Raw genomic sequence first — 18,482 nt, forward strand, 5'->3', positions numbered from 1 at the left:
AGGTGTACCTAATAAAGTGTCAGTATCTACCAAACACACAGTATCTACAGTATAGACAGATTAAATTGTTGCAAACAGATGTTGTGGTCTATCTGGTAATGTGCAGCATTAATAGCAGAAGGAGTACAGATGTTGATTATACAGTATGTGTCCATTGATGAATAGATGTGTATATAGGGTAAACACAGCCTGCTTAGACTTACAAGTGACAATATAAATAATATAGTGTAAATGATATGCATGTTCGGTAACATGATTTGGTGTTACAGGGTTATTGCACAGGAATTGTGTTCTGACATCCAATCCAAATGTAAACTTAAGGGTCGCCTTAGCTCCAAAATTCAGTCAGGGTTGAAACTTGCTGTCACTCACAAATTGACTTACATGTCTTTACTATCAGTATTAAAGGTCCTGCACACCCACACAGGAGTTGTCAATTAATCCGGTAGATTAGACCACTACTCAGGATAGAGGTGGGTGGAGCTATGCTGGATTTACAGGTCACCAAACTTCACAAACCAATAAGAATGATAAAGGTGCAACTTCTCTCACCTAAACAGATATAACAAAATGAATGGGACAAGGGTCAGAGAGATGTTAGTCAAACATCATGTTCACATGCCCACACAGTCGTGAGAAGGAGTCTAATTCGGAAAAATAAGTGAAAATATGTGTGTGGATGGACCATGGGTAGGCCTGCCTTTAAACTCATTAAATCTAATGCTGTTAAAGGCTTATAAACATGGCGGTAAACAGGCATGTCATCTAGAAGTAAAACACTTCAGGTATTTAAACTGTGAATACATTTGTTATTTAAATGGTCAAAGATTTTATGATTTTATCCTTCAGCAGCAAATATGCTGCAATATTTCAAAAAATCATTAGAGGGCAGCATTTTCTAAGGAATCCATGCCACTGCTTCCTGTAACATGTTGTGACTCACTGAATGGATTCCTTTTCAGTTGAAGAAGTTGTTTAAGTACTTTTTAAAATCTAGCAATGTAGTATAGTACTGTGGTTCCTAACCTAGGGGTCAGGACTCCACAAGGGGCCCCAAGAAAAAATTTAATTGTCAGCAGGTACTTGTGTGACACAAAATAATGTAAATGTTTCAGATTTTTCTCTAAATTTTAGCTTCTTTTTTTACTGAATACTTCCATCCCTTTAGGCCTCAAAATTAAATTAAATGGTTACATTTTTTAATTACTTTGTTTATTTAGGACATAAATAAAATGTTTTAATATATATTTATATATAAATAAATATAAATAAGTATTTAAATGTATTTATAAATCAATAAATATATGTAGTTTGATAGACATACAATATATTATATAATGTTGCCCTTTATTTCTCCACTCAAAGCTCCTGTGAATGCTCATCAAAAGGTATCAACAACCCGAACCTTCTTACCACACCTGGAAGACACAGGGAAAGGTTGACCAGTTTGCTGCCCTGAGAAAACACTGCAGTGCTGTCAAGGGCGCAGAGAGGCTGGTTGAATAGACTGTCAGGAGCCCAGTGATGGGCAGATAAGAGGACAAAGTCGCTACTGTACTCCAGCAGTGGGCTACCTCATCCACTCTACATGGATGTGAGTGAAGTCAATCTTGCTTTATTGAATCTAAATATAGAGTGTTTTATTGGTTTTACCTCTGAAGCAAATGTGTGATTTGAAGCAATATGACTAAAACTGACTTGACTTTGAAAAACTAATTTAGGACTCCATGGAAAAGCCTGTCATTCAGAACAATGCTTTCTGACTCTTTGATCTACACGTGTGTCCAATGAACATAAAATAATCACCACATACCACAGATTCCATGTATTGTACTTTTGCTGACACTGTGTTGCAGTGATAGCGGAGAAGAATACAGCATATTAGGGTTTTTGACATCTATAGTAATCTAATATAGATTTTTAAGCTGAACACTGGCCCTTAAAATGAGGACCAAAATGTACTAAATATATAAATAAATAAGTAGACAAAAACACTAAACAATTAAATGGGCAAAGACTAATTTTGAAATGTGCTGGTGCATTTATCATAACATGAAAATATGTAATGATCACTAACCTACCAATATCTCAGTCAAAACTACACATAAAGACATGGGCAATGAGTTCATTTAAACAATATGTACCCCATAAACATTTGGGTAAATAATGAGTTGCACCATCACAGGCTGCAGTTATCACAAAAGAATGCACGGGGTAATAATATGATCAAACCATGATCTTATGGTCTCCCTATCAAACTTCAAATCATTGGCAACTTTTCTCACCTCCTTACCGTTATTCCTTTCCCTCCACCTCCCTCTATGATACTCTAATAGCTATACTGTCACTACTTTAAAATTACATTTCTCTATTGCAACCAGAAAAGCCCAACAAGCTCATTAAATGCTTGCTTGTAAGACCATGCTCGCACAGGAGAGCAGGCCAGTGAGCCTGGCATTCACCCTCTTCTGAGGACGTGCACAGGAACAGGGCGCTACAGAGGTCGCTCATGTGCACAGGCTTGTTTTGAGAGTGGGCACTCAGGCGTGATGCAAGCACAGAGAGATACAATAGGTGGCAGCACCTCAAGCCCTGAAACCAACCAGGCCTGACAATCCTTCTGTGAGTCAGTGTCTTTTCATCCTCTTCATCTCTTTCTGTCTCTGCTGCTGAGCTGAAAAGTGACTCAGTATGAACTGCTGTCTGACAAAGACCAATCTGTGTGGAGTTTACATGTGATTCCCATGTTTGTGTGAAATTTCTCCCACATATAACCAGGCAGGTCTCCAGGACTCTGGGGGGGGGGGGGGTTGTACATGTGTATACAAAAATAAATAAAAACAAAACAACACACATGAGAGCCTCAATATAGGGCTGAGCAAGTAACGGGGAAAGACTGAATGAGTCTGGCATCTCATACTGAGGACTTGTATGGTATGATTTCATTTCAGCCCTATTCACCAGTGGTAGAAAGTAACTAAGTACATTTACTCAGGCACTCTACAATTGTAAGGTATGTTTTTCCATTTTATTCTACTTTAAACACCTGCTCCACTAGATTTCATAAGAAGTGTTGTACTATTTGCTCCACTACATTTAACAAAACATGTTTATAAAATATGATGTATTGTTAGGAGGTGCTGTATATAAAGTGGTTAAAATTAGCTCAACCAGCTACAACATTAAAATGCTGCTTACCATGAATAAATAATAACCCATGATATTAATCCAGTAACATTAACGTGCATGAAAGTGTCATGTGGTTGTCTTGCAAGGGAGCAGGGAACACAAAGAATAGGACCCAAATGCAGGCAATGGAGGCAAGCTGGTAAAGTGCAATGATTTAATAAAGAATATAGGCTTACACGGGTTTCAGGCAGGCACTGGTCAAAACCAGGGAATCAGTCCAACTAGACAAACAAATCTGACAGGGAGCAGGCAAAGTTCAAAAGTCCATAATCGAGGCAAGGTCCAAGGGAACAAAGAATCAACTCAACAGAACTCACAGAAAAGAAGTTCTGGGATGCTTGACACGGGGACAAAGTACAACCGAAAATGCACATGACAAGGACAACAAACCGATAATGAACAAAGGAAAAAAACCCAGACTAAATACACTTAGGTAGGGGAGACACAGGTGCAATCAAGGCGGGGTCAACAATCTAAACTGGAGGGAAAGCAAACAAAGACAGGAAGTAAAACCACAAGACACACAAGGAGAGGAGAACGCTACAAAGTAAAACAGGAAACAGGATTGAAACCCCAAAACTATGACAGAAAGAGGCCATTCTGTGAAATTAGTACTTTTACTTTTGATACTTTAAGTACAACATTTTAAAAAGGTAGGCTTCGTCAGTTATGTGAGTTAAATGAAAGAGAAAATTAAATGTTTCATATTGTCCTTTAAGTGATTCAGTACAACGAAACAAGATGACTTTTTGTTGGAAGATACTGAATTAATGAAAAGACACTATGAAACATGAATATCTTGACTGGTCTGTAAGAAAAACTGTGTTGTCTACTTTAGATAGTTTTTATATTGTGTTTCTATTCTGTTTCGGTGTAAAACATGTTTTAATTCCTTTGCTTTGATTTAGGGACATGTACAGTATAGTGTGTTGTGTGAAGCAATGATTTGTCTTTCATTGGAACATGAACGTCAACTGCCGGAAGTCTTCATTTATATTTGGTATTATTGTATGTCATGTAATCACATGTGGGGCGGTCTATTTCAATGGTATGATACGGAAAAACTAAATCATTCATTCATACATTTTCCTATATTTAAAATGCAGGACTTTCACCTGTGATGGAGCAATTTTACACAGTGGTATTCCAAGGCTTGGTTACCATCCGGGCAAAATGGACAACTGCCCTGGGGCCCTAGAACACCAAGGGCCCCAAACGCTTTGGTCTTACTGTGATTCAACTGTTTTGTGCTAATTTATTTGAAAAAGCAAATGAAATTACATGATAAAGGCATTCAGGCGGAGTCCTGCTTTATAATCTAATCTTGACAGGGCTGCACTGTGTCCAGATCTAGTTTTAAGACCTTCATCATTTCACTTTGTTGCATATTCCTAAATTAGTGTTTTAAATAATAAATCACACAACAAATCTGTGGCCAAATGTATTCTAGCATAGAAAAAGCTTGACATTGTACAAATAAAAATAACAATTAAAAACACTAAATGAGTATTTAAATGCACTGGCATGGGCAAGGTTACTTTAGGTGAAATCTACATGAATCATATAATAAATGCTGAATGTCCGCCTACTGCACTGCTACCCCCGCTGCACTGTTGAATAAAAGGTTCCACCCAAGATGAAAAAGCCCGGATGGGAATAACCAAAGCATGAATTATGAAGATTGTTTGCTGTCTACTTTTCAAATCAACAAGCTTTAACTTTAAGGTCTGGATGTATCTGTTAGTGAATGGGAGTTTGGTTTGTTCAAGAGCTGAGAGTGCCTTAATTATCCGTCCACCCACTCAAAGAATCACTGCTCCTAAAGAACACATCTAGAGCTTTTTCCAACTGCAAGAAACTTGGTGCAACACTATCAACAAAAGCATTGATTTCTGGAGCACTACAATAGCAACTGCAAATTTGTGTATTTTTTAGTGAGATAACTGCTGTGACTTGTAAACCCCGGGCAAAACTGGCTCCAATAGACATTCTTAACTGTGAAGCCCGTGAAAAATTGAATAGTAAATGAAACTTTATCTAACTTTTCCCCCCGTCCAAAACTGCTGGATAGAGTTAGCCCGGCCCATCTGGTGTAGCAAATGGCCCAACTCACCAGGGAGCAAGGGGAGTGAGAGAGGAGGAGATGGTAAAGGGGGAAGGAGAAAGAAGGGGGGTCGGATTGAAAACAGACCAGCAGCCTGAAGATCTCAACACCACCGCATGTCTCTGCTACAACTGTCGAGTGAAGCCAAACCGCCTTTAATTCCAAACTTTAACGCGTATTCAAGAAAAAAAAAAAACACTAAGCTTTTACGCATCATGTTAGTTTGCTGAAAAGCGCGCACAGCACGCACACAAGAGCGCACCTCTTGGAGAAGATGGATTGTAAGAAAAAGTTTGACTCTTCTGCTGCGCACTGAATCACTCTCCGGGAGAGAAGAGGTAGTAATGCCGTGCAAACTTTGAGTGTCTCTAAACTTTTCTTAACTCGGTTCATGGAGTTTCGCGTCAAGTCCGGAGAGGCTTGCGCGTTGTGCGTGGTGCCAGCTCAGTCCTAGTTTACGGGAATCAGACTCCAGGCAAAGTTTTCCTCGGACAAAAAGAGTGAGTGGAAGAGCCTCGGTTTCGAAGTGAAAAGAGACGGCAGCGAAGGTAAGGAAACTTTGTGGTGATGCTGACAGCAGCGGGTTTGGGAGAAGTCGCTTTAATGTTGCCTTTTGGTTCTGAATATTCGTCTTTTCAGCTCTTATATTCACACTTCAGTGTTGTTAAACGTGTTCTGGTGCCTTGCGTGTCAACGGCAGCTTCACATCTCGTTTGCACTTTGAACTTATCTGACATAGGAATCCAAAAAATTTTTGTCCTGCAACTTGATCCATATGGGAAGAGATGTGATCAGAAAGCTCGGCGCCAATCTCCCCACATAGCTTTTAATAGTTCATCACAAACTATTGTAGTTTTTCCCACTGGAGTCTCCAAACAGTCAAGCTGTTTTTATGGTTAAATCTTAGATACGAATCCAATTAAAATAGCCTGCAAATTTAACTTTTACATTTAAGTACATTTTCCAACATCAAGAAATCCACTTTTGATTGTTTTGTTTTTTTTTCTTTGCATGGCTTGAATGAAAAACTAATAAAACAATTACAATGTCACACATTGCACTAATGCAGTCACCCACACACTTTCTCACTTTTGGAGCACTTTACTTTTTTAATCTCTTAATGCTACAAAGCAAAGAAGCAAACATCAGGCAGAAAGTGTCAGGAGTGCAGTAGCAGCATGGACACATTACTGCCTGTGACAGGACTGTGGGAGATGTGTACTTATTGTTGAAAGATTCAAAGTTTACTGTTTGCTCTCCAGCCTGAGCAGTCAACAAACACTTGACGCCTTTGTGGGCCTCTTAAGCAGCTATATTTGCTGTTGGCTTTTACCCCTATCTAACAGGCACTGCTAATGATCTCCAAACTCATGTGTGGACGTATGAGTCCCACTTTTTTGTTAGTTGTTTTGGCCTACATATAACTGAAAAAGAGGCTGTGTTTGGTTCTCTCAAGGCTTTTTCCATTTAATTCACATTTATAAAATCAAACGGGCTACCTCCTTGGATGAGGTTTTTTTGCATGATGATGAGAAACAGACCTAGAAAAGTTAGAAAATGGTTGAGGTTTAAGATTTAGAAGAGCAGGGTTTTAAAAAGAAGACTGAAGGAATAATTCAAGTAAATAAAAAATAGTTCCAAATAATAACAATATTGGTGATTATTTTTTTTTTTTTTATCGAGTAAGAATACGTGCATGTGTGTTTTCCGCTTCACATGATGACAACCCCAGTCTGAGGGGTGAGGTGATTTGCATGAGAAGAAAAAGTTTTAGTGCATTTGCCCATTGTGAGGAATGAAGAGTTCCAACAGTTAGGGCCTACGAGAGTGAAAGGAGTAAAGAATGGATGAGCCTATTCAGCTCATTCAGCCTCAGTTCTGGGGCTCCACTCTGCAGCGTTCAGAGACCCATAGTGGCCATGTCACTTTCATCTCCACAGCCCAGCCCCTGTGTGCTGTGTAAGCTGCTGTAGCCCCCGTTTTCACACATCGCCCCTGTGCACAGGCCCCACTTTATTGATCGGGTTCCTTTTTGCCTCTTTTCTGGAAGTCCGCAGAAAATTTAATGAACCAAATACTGGAAAAGGAGTGACTGGGCTGTGTGTGTGTGTGTGTGTGTGTGTGTGTGTGTGTGTTGGAGGGGTATAGGCCAAGGAGGAGGAGGAGAAGGTGGGAGAGGAGGAGGAGGGGTGGTTACAGCATATTTTTTTTTAAAGCAAATACCGATGAAGTCTAGCGTACAGGGACAGAGAGGAGGGTTGGTGGAGAGGGGGAAGAGGGTGAAGTCTGAGTGACTCTGAGGAGGGGGGAGGAGCGCCCTCCACCACCACAACCACCCACTCCTGCTGAGTAAATTCAAAAGTTTTTTTTTTTGGGGGGAGAGAATGCCTTCAACCCCAACCTTCATTTCACTGAGTTAAGAAACTGTACTGTACCAATGAAGCCATTCAGCAGCATGTCACCTCATGATGGCAGCCGTAAGAAAACGCAGCCTGCGTGGGGATGGTGGGGTGGGGTGGGGTGGGGGGGCTTCAGAGGCCTCTGTGGTTCGGCTGAAAAATGTTTGCACTGGAATTTAGTGGCTGTGGATGAAGGGTAGCTGCTGCTTCTTCCCTTAAGCACTGTGTAAACCAATAATATATATTTATTTATTTTTTGATTCATTTGGTCTATAAAATGGCCAAACTTTCCCAACTCTTATTAGCTTTTTAGACGTCATCACAGATTCATCGAACCCAAGGTGAGGTCTTCATATTTGCTCATTTTACCAAATCAAGAGTCCAAAACTGGAAAAAAAAAATCCATTGTAAATTATATATAAAACACAGAAATGCATGAAATCTTCACATTTGAGTAAGCAGAGACTCTTCTGCTTTCTGTGACTGATAAATTACTTAAGCAGTTAAATTATCAAAATTGTTGTTGAATTTTCTGTTGATCAACTAATCAATCAACTGACTAATTGTTGCAGCACTAGCTCATTAAGTGATGTTTTAAACGTGTTCATTTTGCCTGACTGACACTTAAGTGCCCAATGGTATTCAAATTAGAATATTATGAAATTGAGAAAAGCAGCATAATCACAGAGAATCTGTGAGCAGCAAATGTTTGCTACTCATACTTAATAATTTACTTTAACAAATAATAATTAATGGCAATGAATATTGTTCTAGCATCAGTGATCCTAGTGGGACTTGGTGGGGCTGTCATGGTGTCCTCTCTACTCAGACCTGTGAGGCCTGGAGCCCACAGAGGAGGGCTGTGTTGTGGATTGAAACTTACTCATGTGCAGGGATGAATTGATGAGACTTTAATGGCCATTTAGGGGGCTGTAAAAGGCAGCTATGTGTCGAGTGATGCCACTGCAATCTTTCACATTCAGCCTGCACTTCAGATGGAGGGAAAAGTGGGAGAGCGAGAGAGAGATGGCCGCTTACATTCATCTGTAGAGCCCTTCACTGAATCCGGTCTCTTTTGCTTTTGGCATGGGGACGGCACAGGACGATCCCTGCTTGTTTTAACGCCTGTTGTTTCACTCCCCTCGAGGCGTCCTGCTCATTCTCCCTCAAGTGTGTGAGGTTAAATAGGCTCACATCATATCTGGGGGGGGGGGTGTTTGCACATTTCACCCCCTCCTGCTTCCCCCTCTTTACACTAGAGCGGCTATGAGTGGGCTCTCGAATCCCAGGACAGAATCAGAGGTCACGCTGGATTGTACCACTGCCGTTAAAAGAACACGTTCACACCGTTGGGCCTCTAAAAACACACATGTCGTTGAGAAACAGTGCAGAGCCTGATGTGCATTTAACAAGCCATTTTAAGGGCGGTACGGTAAAATAACTGACAAGCTTATTACAGGCCGATTGACCTCATCAATCACTGGAGGTGCTCCCCTTCATCTGAAACAGGAACGCACAATTGCAGCGGAAATACCTTGTCTCAGGAAAACTGTATTTACAAGTCATGAAACAAGGCTTAACAACCCTCTTCCTATGCCTGTGCCTCTGTTATACTTAAACTGCAGAAGAAGAAGAAGCACAAGACCTTAGCCAGCTCCAGTATCTCCAAAAGGGAGGAAAACTTAAACAGATTCAGTCTTGTATACAGTGTACTCTGTGTGATGTATGATGTGTCATCACCGGCATGATACAAAGATCACATCCTGGCCGAACTCTTCACACACTCCTCAACTTGCATACTGACTCATCGGAAACCCAGTTTCCCAAAAGCATTTTAGCAGTAACATCATCATTGTCTATCGGCTTACAAAGGAACAATGGCGGTCGTAGCTCTGGGGTCTTCTGGGGAAACCCTGCCCAGGTCACGGGAGGTCAGTTCATTTGTAGGAGGGGGATGGTGAAGCTAATTTCATTATCTCCACACAAGATAAACTCTCTGGACAATGGAAAGTGACAGGTTGTTTTTGTATCTCAACACTTTCTTTTTATTTGCCTTCACCTTTCACAACACATTTAGTCTTGAGGTGATGGTCAACTTATTGTTGAAAGACTTACGCATACAGTGTCGTTAAAAGTGTCCAGCAAACAGAAAGACATGTGAATCAAAGTGTAAATCTTCCCATTTTCCTCTTAACATTGAATTGAATTCAGAGCTGCAATGATCAGTCGATTAGTCGATAGACATTAAATTAATCAGTAACTATTTTGATAATTGGAGTAATCATTTTGAGTCATTTTTTAAGAAAAAAAATCCCACAAGTCTCTAGTTCCAGCTTCTCAAATGCGTATGTTTGCTGGTTTCCTTAGTTTTCTGTGATGATCAACTGAATATGTGTTTTGGACAAAACAAGGCATTTAAAGACGTCACCTTGGGCTTTGGAAAATTATATATTAGGAATTTTGCATTTTGCATACAACTAATCGATTAATCGAGAAAATAATTGACAGATTAATCGATAATGAAAGTAATTGTTAGTTGCAGCCCTACACAATTATTCTTTTGCTTGTCCAACAAAACGAAAACGTGAGGGTGGAGAAGAAAGGGGAGGAGAAAGATGGGAAACGAATGGGTAATAGACCTTATTACAGCCCCGACTAACTAGTGTTGAAACTACTGGTTAATTAATAAGTCAATCAACAGGAAATTATTTGATTTGACAATTTTTGGTATTTTTATCAAGTAAAAAGAGCAAACAGTTGTCTCAAATGTGATGATATGATAGATCTTTATTTTTTAAGTTTCAAATCACTGTAGTTTTAATACCTTTTTGCTTTTTTTTGTTTTTGACTGCTGTTGATGGTCCAGGATCATCATACGTATATGTATATTGGACATTTCAGTCTTTCAGAGGTACATACAGTAAAACTTCTCGTGGGAAGAATGTGGAAAATATTGTCTCACTGAATGGTAGGGAAAAACTAATGTCATTCAGGTGTAAAGTAACATAAAACATGAATTACCTTGACCAGGTGTGCTCCAGTAAAGCCAACACAAACCATGTAAAATCAAAGATGGCGCAGGATTCTTTTTCGCTCACCTGGTGGACGGCAGCTCAGCAGCAATGCGCTCCATGCAGTCACTGGAAGCCATCTATGATTTCAGATCAGTTTGTATTGGCTTTAATGGAAGAGCCCTTCAGGTTGGCATTTGTTACTTTGTTACTTTACAGCCGCCTGGCGTTATTGTTTTCACCTTAAGTGTCATTAAGATTGCCTAGCACCCTGTGAGTTAGAATTTTTCACATTCTTCTCGTAACAAATTGAATGCGTCGCTCAGTGACTGAAATGTCCAGGTTCCAGGATACGACCGTCCAGGACCGTGATATGTAGCATGATGGTCCTGGATCAAGACTAACTGTTGGTTGACAAAATAGGCAATTTTAAGACATCATTTCGTCTCTAGCAAATACTGATGGGCGTTTGCCATTATTTTAAAGAACTGGCAACTACGGCAGATAGTATGGTGGAATATGGCTCATGTATGCTTTCCTTGCTCCATTCTCTGGTGAATGAACTCCTGGCAGGCCATCACGCATGTGACTGTAAGAAGAAGAAGGATCAGGATTTCCAAACACTGTATCATTATCACTTCCTCATCAAACACCCAACAGGCTTTTCTATGTGACTGTGAGCTATAGAGATAGACTGACACAGGTTTGCAGACAATGGCGTATTGTCTGCTATGTTTGCCGCGGGCCCTAATCTGATGCAGAGGCAGAGATTGGGGTCTGTGCAGAGGCCACTGACAACAAAATGCAGCCAGCATACGGCACAAGAAAGAGGAGAGGGGAGTGGGATCTGTTTGTGCTCCTAACTCTGGGGTTTGTGTTGGGAGGGAGAGGGCAAGGAGTTTGTAAGTTATGATTTACACTATAGGCCCTCCCATAGCTACAGAGCCGACGCAGCCTCAAGGGCAGGGCGGTTGGGCTCCTTTTCTTACGTTTCCATATGATGGGAGATATTAGATTCCAAATCTTGCTGACTCAGTGCCAGGCCACAGTCTCCTCTCAGATAGAAGCCAGAGACAAGAGGCGGAGAGAGTCAGTTGAGCTTGCATATAGAGACATGTGGTTGTCTTTAGCAACAAGCTCCGCAACCTTCCCCTCCTCCCTCACAACATGTCTGTTGCTGCCATCATCTCCTCTCTTTTCTCTCAGGCACTGGCTCTGGCTCTGGGCCAAAACAAGGTTTGCTCATGTTTTGTAATCAGCTCATTAGAGAGAAAGTGGGATGAAACCCGCGCTGGTTACGTGCAGGGCCATCTTTGCACTCGGTTGTTGCACATGCAAGACTTCGTAATGTCAGGCTCCTCTCAGAGTCAACACAGCGGTGGTCATAGTGTAGTAAAGCATTCCAGGAAAAAAAGTTTGTGAAGACATCAGAAAATCTACATACATGTCATTCTTATTCTCAGTGTGGAAAGCTGTATGCATGTTTTTTAGCAATAAAGTACACATTACTGTTCAAACAGAACTGAAGTTTGAAAGCTGCATGTTTAATGAAGGCAATAATATTAAGAAATGGTTATATTAACCCGTATCTGGTCCTTGTGTTTAGATGCGGCTCTTGATTGTTTTCATTAACGTCACCTTCAGCCACATGTTTATTACTTTTGACTGCCTAAGTCCACACTAAACCAGCTATATCAGAACACACACATTAAGGGGCACTCCACTGATTTTGCACATAAAGGTCAGTTTACTCGTCATGTGGAGTACTACTCAGCTTGTGAAAACAGTAAGTATAATGTCTTCTGTGGCTCTCTAGGAGCTTTCTGATGTCTGAGAAAATAACCATGAAAAATTAGTAAAATTTGTCATCGGCTTGGGCTTGGAGGCTACAGAAATCCGGCGTTACAAACTGAAATACTGTTGGCTGCATTATGGGAAATGTAAGACTCAATGGCTTTCTCAGTCTCTGCTGCTTCGATCACCTTTAAAGTGTTTCAATACAGCCACACTCAGGATTTAGTGGTTCTTATTTACAACTGAAGGAGCATAAAAATAGTAATTTAATTGCAGCAGATAAATTGTTTGTTAACCAGGTGGACCGTATTCCCCACGCTGCTGCACTCAGACGTTTATCAAATCTCTGTTGTATGATTGCAATGTTGTCTGACAAAATAAACGGAAATACAGGTTAATGATAACATCAAGTAAAGGGTGATCGGTTAAACTGACATTTAAAATGAGTGATCAAAGAGTGGGATTGAGTTAGTTTCTGTTGCACATAACCCTAACACTAACTCTAGAGGGTTAGAGGCAACAGAAGGTTGTCTTTCTGACTGTACTGCCTCTTAGCCCTCAACCTGTCTGAGCAGGCTTATGTCATACTTTTCCAAAAAGTCAGTTTTCAGCGTCCACACTAAAACATAGGGCCTGTGGTTTTAGACCGGGGGGGCGACATCAGCTTACAGAAGGCTAAAATGGTGAGAAAAATTACCGCAAGATCTCACCTGGTGACGTGCTCTGACAGCTGCTACTGACAGGTCCCTGGCCAACACAAACACACACATACACTGACATCCCCCCAAACTTCAAGGGAAGTCCCCCTCCTGGGAGAAGCCTGAGATCTCACTCGGACATAGCAGCAGCTGGCTTACATGGGCCAGCAATGCACAACCACAGACGCAGACTGTCAACTATCACAAGCACTTCTACTGGAGTGGTGAATTCACCGCAACACTGTGGAAGTTGCACCACAGTGAAACCTGAGTGTAGCAAATGCCAACTTTGATTTGGCCAAATCTTCACTTGCTGGCTTGTAGGCATATCCGCTGTGGTTCTGCACACACACACACACACACACACACACATACACGTACACACACGCACACACACACAAAGCTGTTTTGCTTAAGTAGTTGCCGAGGTTATTGACAGCTGAAGCAGTCGAGAGTGAGCGCTAACAACACATTTAGAATGAATGACCCAGTCCAAATGCTTCAGAGGAAGCCGGCTTGACTCAGCAGTGTGCAATGTGACAGCTGTGACTTTTACACACACACACACACACACACACACACACACACACACACACACATTACATGGTTACAGGGTCAGTTTAGTGTTCATTCAGCTGTGATATGCCAGCAATAAAAACATTCATTATTTTATTAGCAACAAGTTCAGAACATAAAATGTTCAAAAATAGTGAAATGCATATCACAATTTTCCATATTGAAATTGCTTTTTTTCACTTTACAAAGACATAAATCTGAGACAAGCAGCGAATGCTTACGTTTAGCATTTTTAGCCACATCAGTGGCATGGCTCAAGGATGCTAATGTCAGTCACCAGTCCACCACTTTGGTCCAGACTAAAATATCTCAACTGTTGGATGGATTGCCATGAAATTTTGTACAGACATTCACGGTTCCCAGAGGACGAAACCTACTTATTTTGGTGATCCCCTGAATTTTTGGTTGACATTTGTGTTTTTTAGTGAATTGTCTCTAAACGTTTGGATGGATTGCTATAAAATTTGGTACACACATGGTGTTCCCCTGACCCTTCCCCTCTCGCCATCATCCAGTCAATATTTCACTTTATCCAATGCTTTGCGTTATGACCTGCAAAACTAATAGCATCCCCCCCAGTTTCAAATATAATTAGTGTTAATTAGCGAATGTCCATACATTTTCTGTCAATTGACTAATTGATTAATTGACTAATTGATTAATCAACTAACTGTTCCAGCACTTCACATATCCTCCTGTAACCATACCTACCTGTCTGTACATCTGTGAATTTGTAAATGTATTCTATACTGTTGCATCACTGTAGGTATTTGATTCTCTGAAGACAAAAAACCCAAATTGCATCCATGTAGATTCCTTCCTGCCTGGGACTGTGTGTAGGCCATGAGCTCCACATCTGTTTTCTGTTGGTTGAGGGAGAAGAAGAGATCTACCACAGGATATTGCCTTTACAAGCAGGAAAGGTCAGGTTCAGGGGTGGGCTTTTCTCTGCTGTTTTAGATGCCTTTTATATTACATCAGTTGTTAGCTGCTCATTACTCTGTATCTTCTGCAATCCACTGGATGGTTGGGCCTTGGTAAGGGATTTGAGTCCCCTTGTGCAGTCTGCAGATTGTAAAGGTTTGGAACAGACAGGAGATTAATAAAAAAAAAAAACTGGAATATGGTAGAGATTTAGAAGTTCTAATTTACATAATTACATGATTAAAAACAGGACTGACATATAGATCAATCTTGCTCTAGGTCAATATGATAAATAATTTTTAATTGGAATTAGAATCACCCACAGGTTAAATTTTCCTTAGTTACTGAGCCAAGTGAAGCACTTAAGAGGCCTGCCTATAGAAAAGCTGCACCCTGGTTTGAGAAAGCATATTGTGGCAATACTTTTCTTCCCACTTGAGTGACCTGAATCTATACATGTGTGACAGCCTATAGTGATGTTGTTTCAACCTCTGAATCAGACTAATGGCTAATGTGTTGCTGTCAGACCTCTCACAATATACTTCAAGTGATTCACCCACAGAGAATGTGCCCTGTCCTAGTCTAAACTTGTCTTCTTCCAGAGGTCTCTGAAACCTGCCGTCCATTGCAGTGTATCATCTGACAACAAAAACATTCTCAGTCTGATATGAATTGCTTTGGGATGATACCATGCAAATTTTGCTGGATTGTCAGATTTGAAAAGTTTTTGAAAGTACTAATGTACAAAGTAAAAATCACCAATTAAGACATTGGCAATTTGCATTTGCAAAGGATATACAGTAAAATTCTTCTTCGTTCTTGGCAGAACGTCAGATATTGTTGGTGTTACCAGCTTTCCTTGGAAGGAGTGGTCTCTGCTCTTAAGAGTTTAGTAGTTTTCTCTAAACGTCTTTAAACCTAGCAATTGTAAGTGTAACATTCATTTACCTTTTAGCGACAAAGCGACACCTTTCACATGACACATAGTCATTTGATCCATTGTTATTATGAAAATGTTTGAAGATTTATTACTTAGTCTAAATCTGTATTTATTTTGTCAGGTAAATCCAAAGGTTTTACCAAGCACATGTTGTAAACAAGCCCAGTGTATGGGTGCCATAACATTAAATACAACTTATGAAGGTGAATAGAAACTGCACACCAATTTTATCCTACTCTATAAGCTGTAATGGAGTACCGACAATGCAGGGAGGATTAAGAAATCTAATATAGGTAGATCTTGGTTTGTAACCAGCTTTGTGTTACATCGATTTTAAAGTCATTAGAGCATAGTTCTTGCAAGATCCTCAAGTTTTTTTTCACCTCACCATGACCCAAGGCGCCTATTAATATTTCTTCTTTTTATCCAGAAATCAAATTAATCAAGTTAACGATGAAGTGAACGATGGAAGTTGGTAGGAATACAGTTTCAAATGTGGTAAACCAAAGGTGAAAGTTTTAGAATGTGGTTTAAAAACTAGTGAATACAATTTCTGAAGAAAGTGCGGTGGGATCGCTGGCTGCTGAGCTGCATTGCTGGATAGACAGCTGGGAGCTAAACTGCATTGCTTGAAAAGCTGGAAGCTGTACTGTACTGCTTCATGTATAGCTGGGGAGCACTGCATGATAAATGGCTGACAGCTAAACTGCATTGCTGGCTTAACTTAATATGAAGGAGCAGCTGGAGGAGTATGAAGAGTTGGAATAATAGGAAAGGGATGAAGGAGGCAACATATAGTGTAAGTAATGAAATATGTTGAAATGAGAGTTATAGTGTAAGGACTCATATGAGCTTAAGTGTACAGAGAATGAATTGAGGGGTCATTCAAGTGTCCCCATATATATATATATATATATATATATATATATATATATATATATATATATATATATATATATATATATATATATATTTAGTGAAAATCCAGGTTACCCCTGGCTCAGACTGGTCATGTGACAGAGATTAACATGAGAGGCGGGACTCAAACTCCAGCTCATTACTGAAAGGAATAAATGATGAAACAATTTGTTTTAGCAATGAAAGGACTTGAAATAGTAGTTACAGTTAAAAAAGTTAAAATGTCTGTAGTTATCACCTGTGTGTGCTATTCTGAAGCTGCTGTGAGAAATGTTGAAAAAGGTTTATAGCACGAGTTTCACAGAAATGTCAATCAAGTGGTTGGTAGACACCACCGAGATCAGAGAAGCTGTCAAATGTCTGTCTCAATCAGCTGTGTGTCCCCACCTGCAATTAAAGGTTGCCATGGTGATGGAAACTGCTGAGTGACTCCTGAGTCAGACAGTTCATTTAATAGAGATTAAGCTGAGAGGCACCTCTCAAACTCTGTCTTATTGCTCTAAGACCGTAATTCATATTGCCTAAATTTAATTTTTTACATCGTGAGAGAGAGAAGGGACTTTGCTGAACGCATTGATGTGTTCGTGGTGTCAAAAATGTGGGAAATAGAACGAGTTCGAAAAGTCCCTTTTTCTGCTTCCCTTTTGAAAAGTCTGAATGAAGTTTCTACGTTAAACAGTGTTGAACAAATGGCTGTTAGGTAGTGTAGCAAGACTAAAAATGAGCTGCTGTGATGCCTAAGGAAGGAAGTATTTGGTAAGTTAAATTAAAGGTTTCTCGTGAAACTGTCACAGGGTACCGGAGAGAGTCCGGCCAGGGTGGTTAGGGCTGGCCATGTGAGGGGAAAAACAGCTGTTTTTGTCTGAATTATGCAAGGGGCTCTCTGGATCCGGATATAGTGATGGTACAACTGAAGCACAGTGAAAGAAGGAGCCTGTGTGGACTCCCTCACCACCTCCTCCCCTCGCTCCCACACCTGTCCACCTGTAAATTAGATCGGACGGTTCCAACATTCCTCCTCAGTATATCATCGTTTCATACATCATCATTTTTAGCCTTTTGCCCACTTAGGTGCAACTGGAGGATTGAAGGATTAAGAGTTGCAGCAGTGCAAAGACTGGATGTTTTTCATATGTATCACAGTTTAAAGGACAGGTTTGGAGTTTTTCAAGTCTGTCCTAAAGAAAGAGTTACTAGTCACTGTAATCATTATTCCTGTCCTCCTTTGAGTATTGTATTAAGATCGACTATCCCAGCCTTTTATTTAATGTGTGCCCGTCCTCTACTCCAAAGAATCTACATCTCTAATCCTCTTGTGACTGTTGTCTGTCAGAAGCAAAGGCAATAGTAGCAAGACGGTGTTGTCCTCTATGGGAGGAGGTTGGGAATGCAAAGCAAGCAATCTTGTTGCACACAAACAGTCAACGCTGGTTTCTTTTAACCATGACCACAGTCCATCCCAAACCTTAAACCTGCAATAAGTGTTTTTTGTCCACTTTGGGGCAGCAGAAACAAGCTGTAAACACATTGAAATATCATCACCTTAGTAAGACGGTGTAGTCCCTCATTCGTCCAGGAGTGTTCGTAGAAAAGGTTTCAGTCGTAGTCATCTGGACACTGTTTTCAGAATCAAGACGTTTCGGCTCCCATCCGGAAGTCATTCTCAATTTTGAAAATGGTCTGAGAACTCAGAAATTAATTTTTTTTTTTTTTTTCATTAAACATTTAACAGTGATGAGGGAGGTGCAGCCAGAAAACAATAGGCCTGATTACTGGGCCATCATGCAAACAAAAGAAGGTCAGTTTCAGGTGAAACTAGGCAGGGTAAACAGCAGACACTCAGGAAGACTCCTTCCTGAGGACAGGGCCTAAGCAACACAGAGTAGCTTAAATTTCTGAGTTCTCAGACCATTTTCACAATTGAGAATG

At 40.4% G+C, this 18,482-nt stretch overlaps 1 protein-coding gene across 2 annotated transcripts in view; it reads left to right on the forward strand.

Annotated features, from left to right (window-relative positions):
- The first annotated feature begins 5,335 nt into the window (after positions 1-5,335).
- gli2a (GLI family zinc finger 2a) overlaps positions 5,336-18,482 on the forward strand; it is an 88,056-nt gene continuing 74,909 nt past the window's right edge. For both annotated transcript variants that reach the window (XM_044216611.1, XM_044216610.1), the window contains exon 1: positions 5,336-5,841. The gene's annotated coding sequence lies outside the window, so the exon portion shown is untranslated. The remainder of the gene's footprint in view (positions 5,842-18,482) is intronic.

The sequence above is a fragment of the Siniperca chuatsi genome, linkage group LG12 (assembly GCF_020085105.1).
Source record: "Siniperca chuatsi isolate FFG_IHB_CAS linkage group LG12, ASM2008510v1, whole genome shotgun sequence".
In the NCBI taxonomy this organism is placed as follows: domain Eukaryota; kingdom Metazoa; phylum Chordata; class Actinopteri; order Centrarchiformes; family Sinipercidae; genus Siniperca; species Siniperca chuatsi.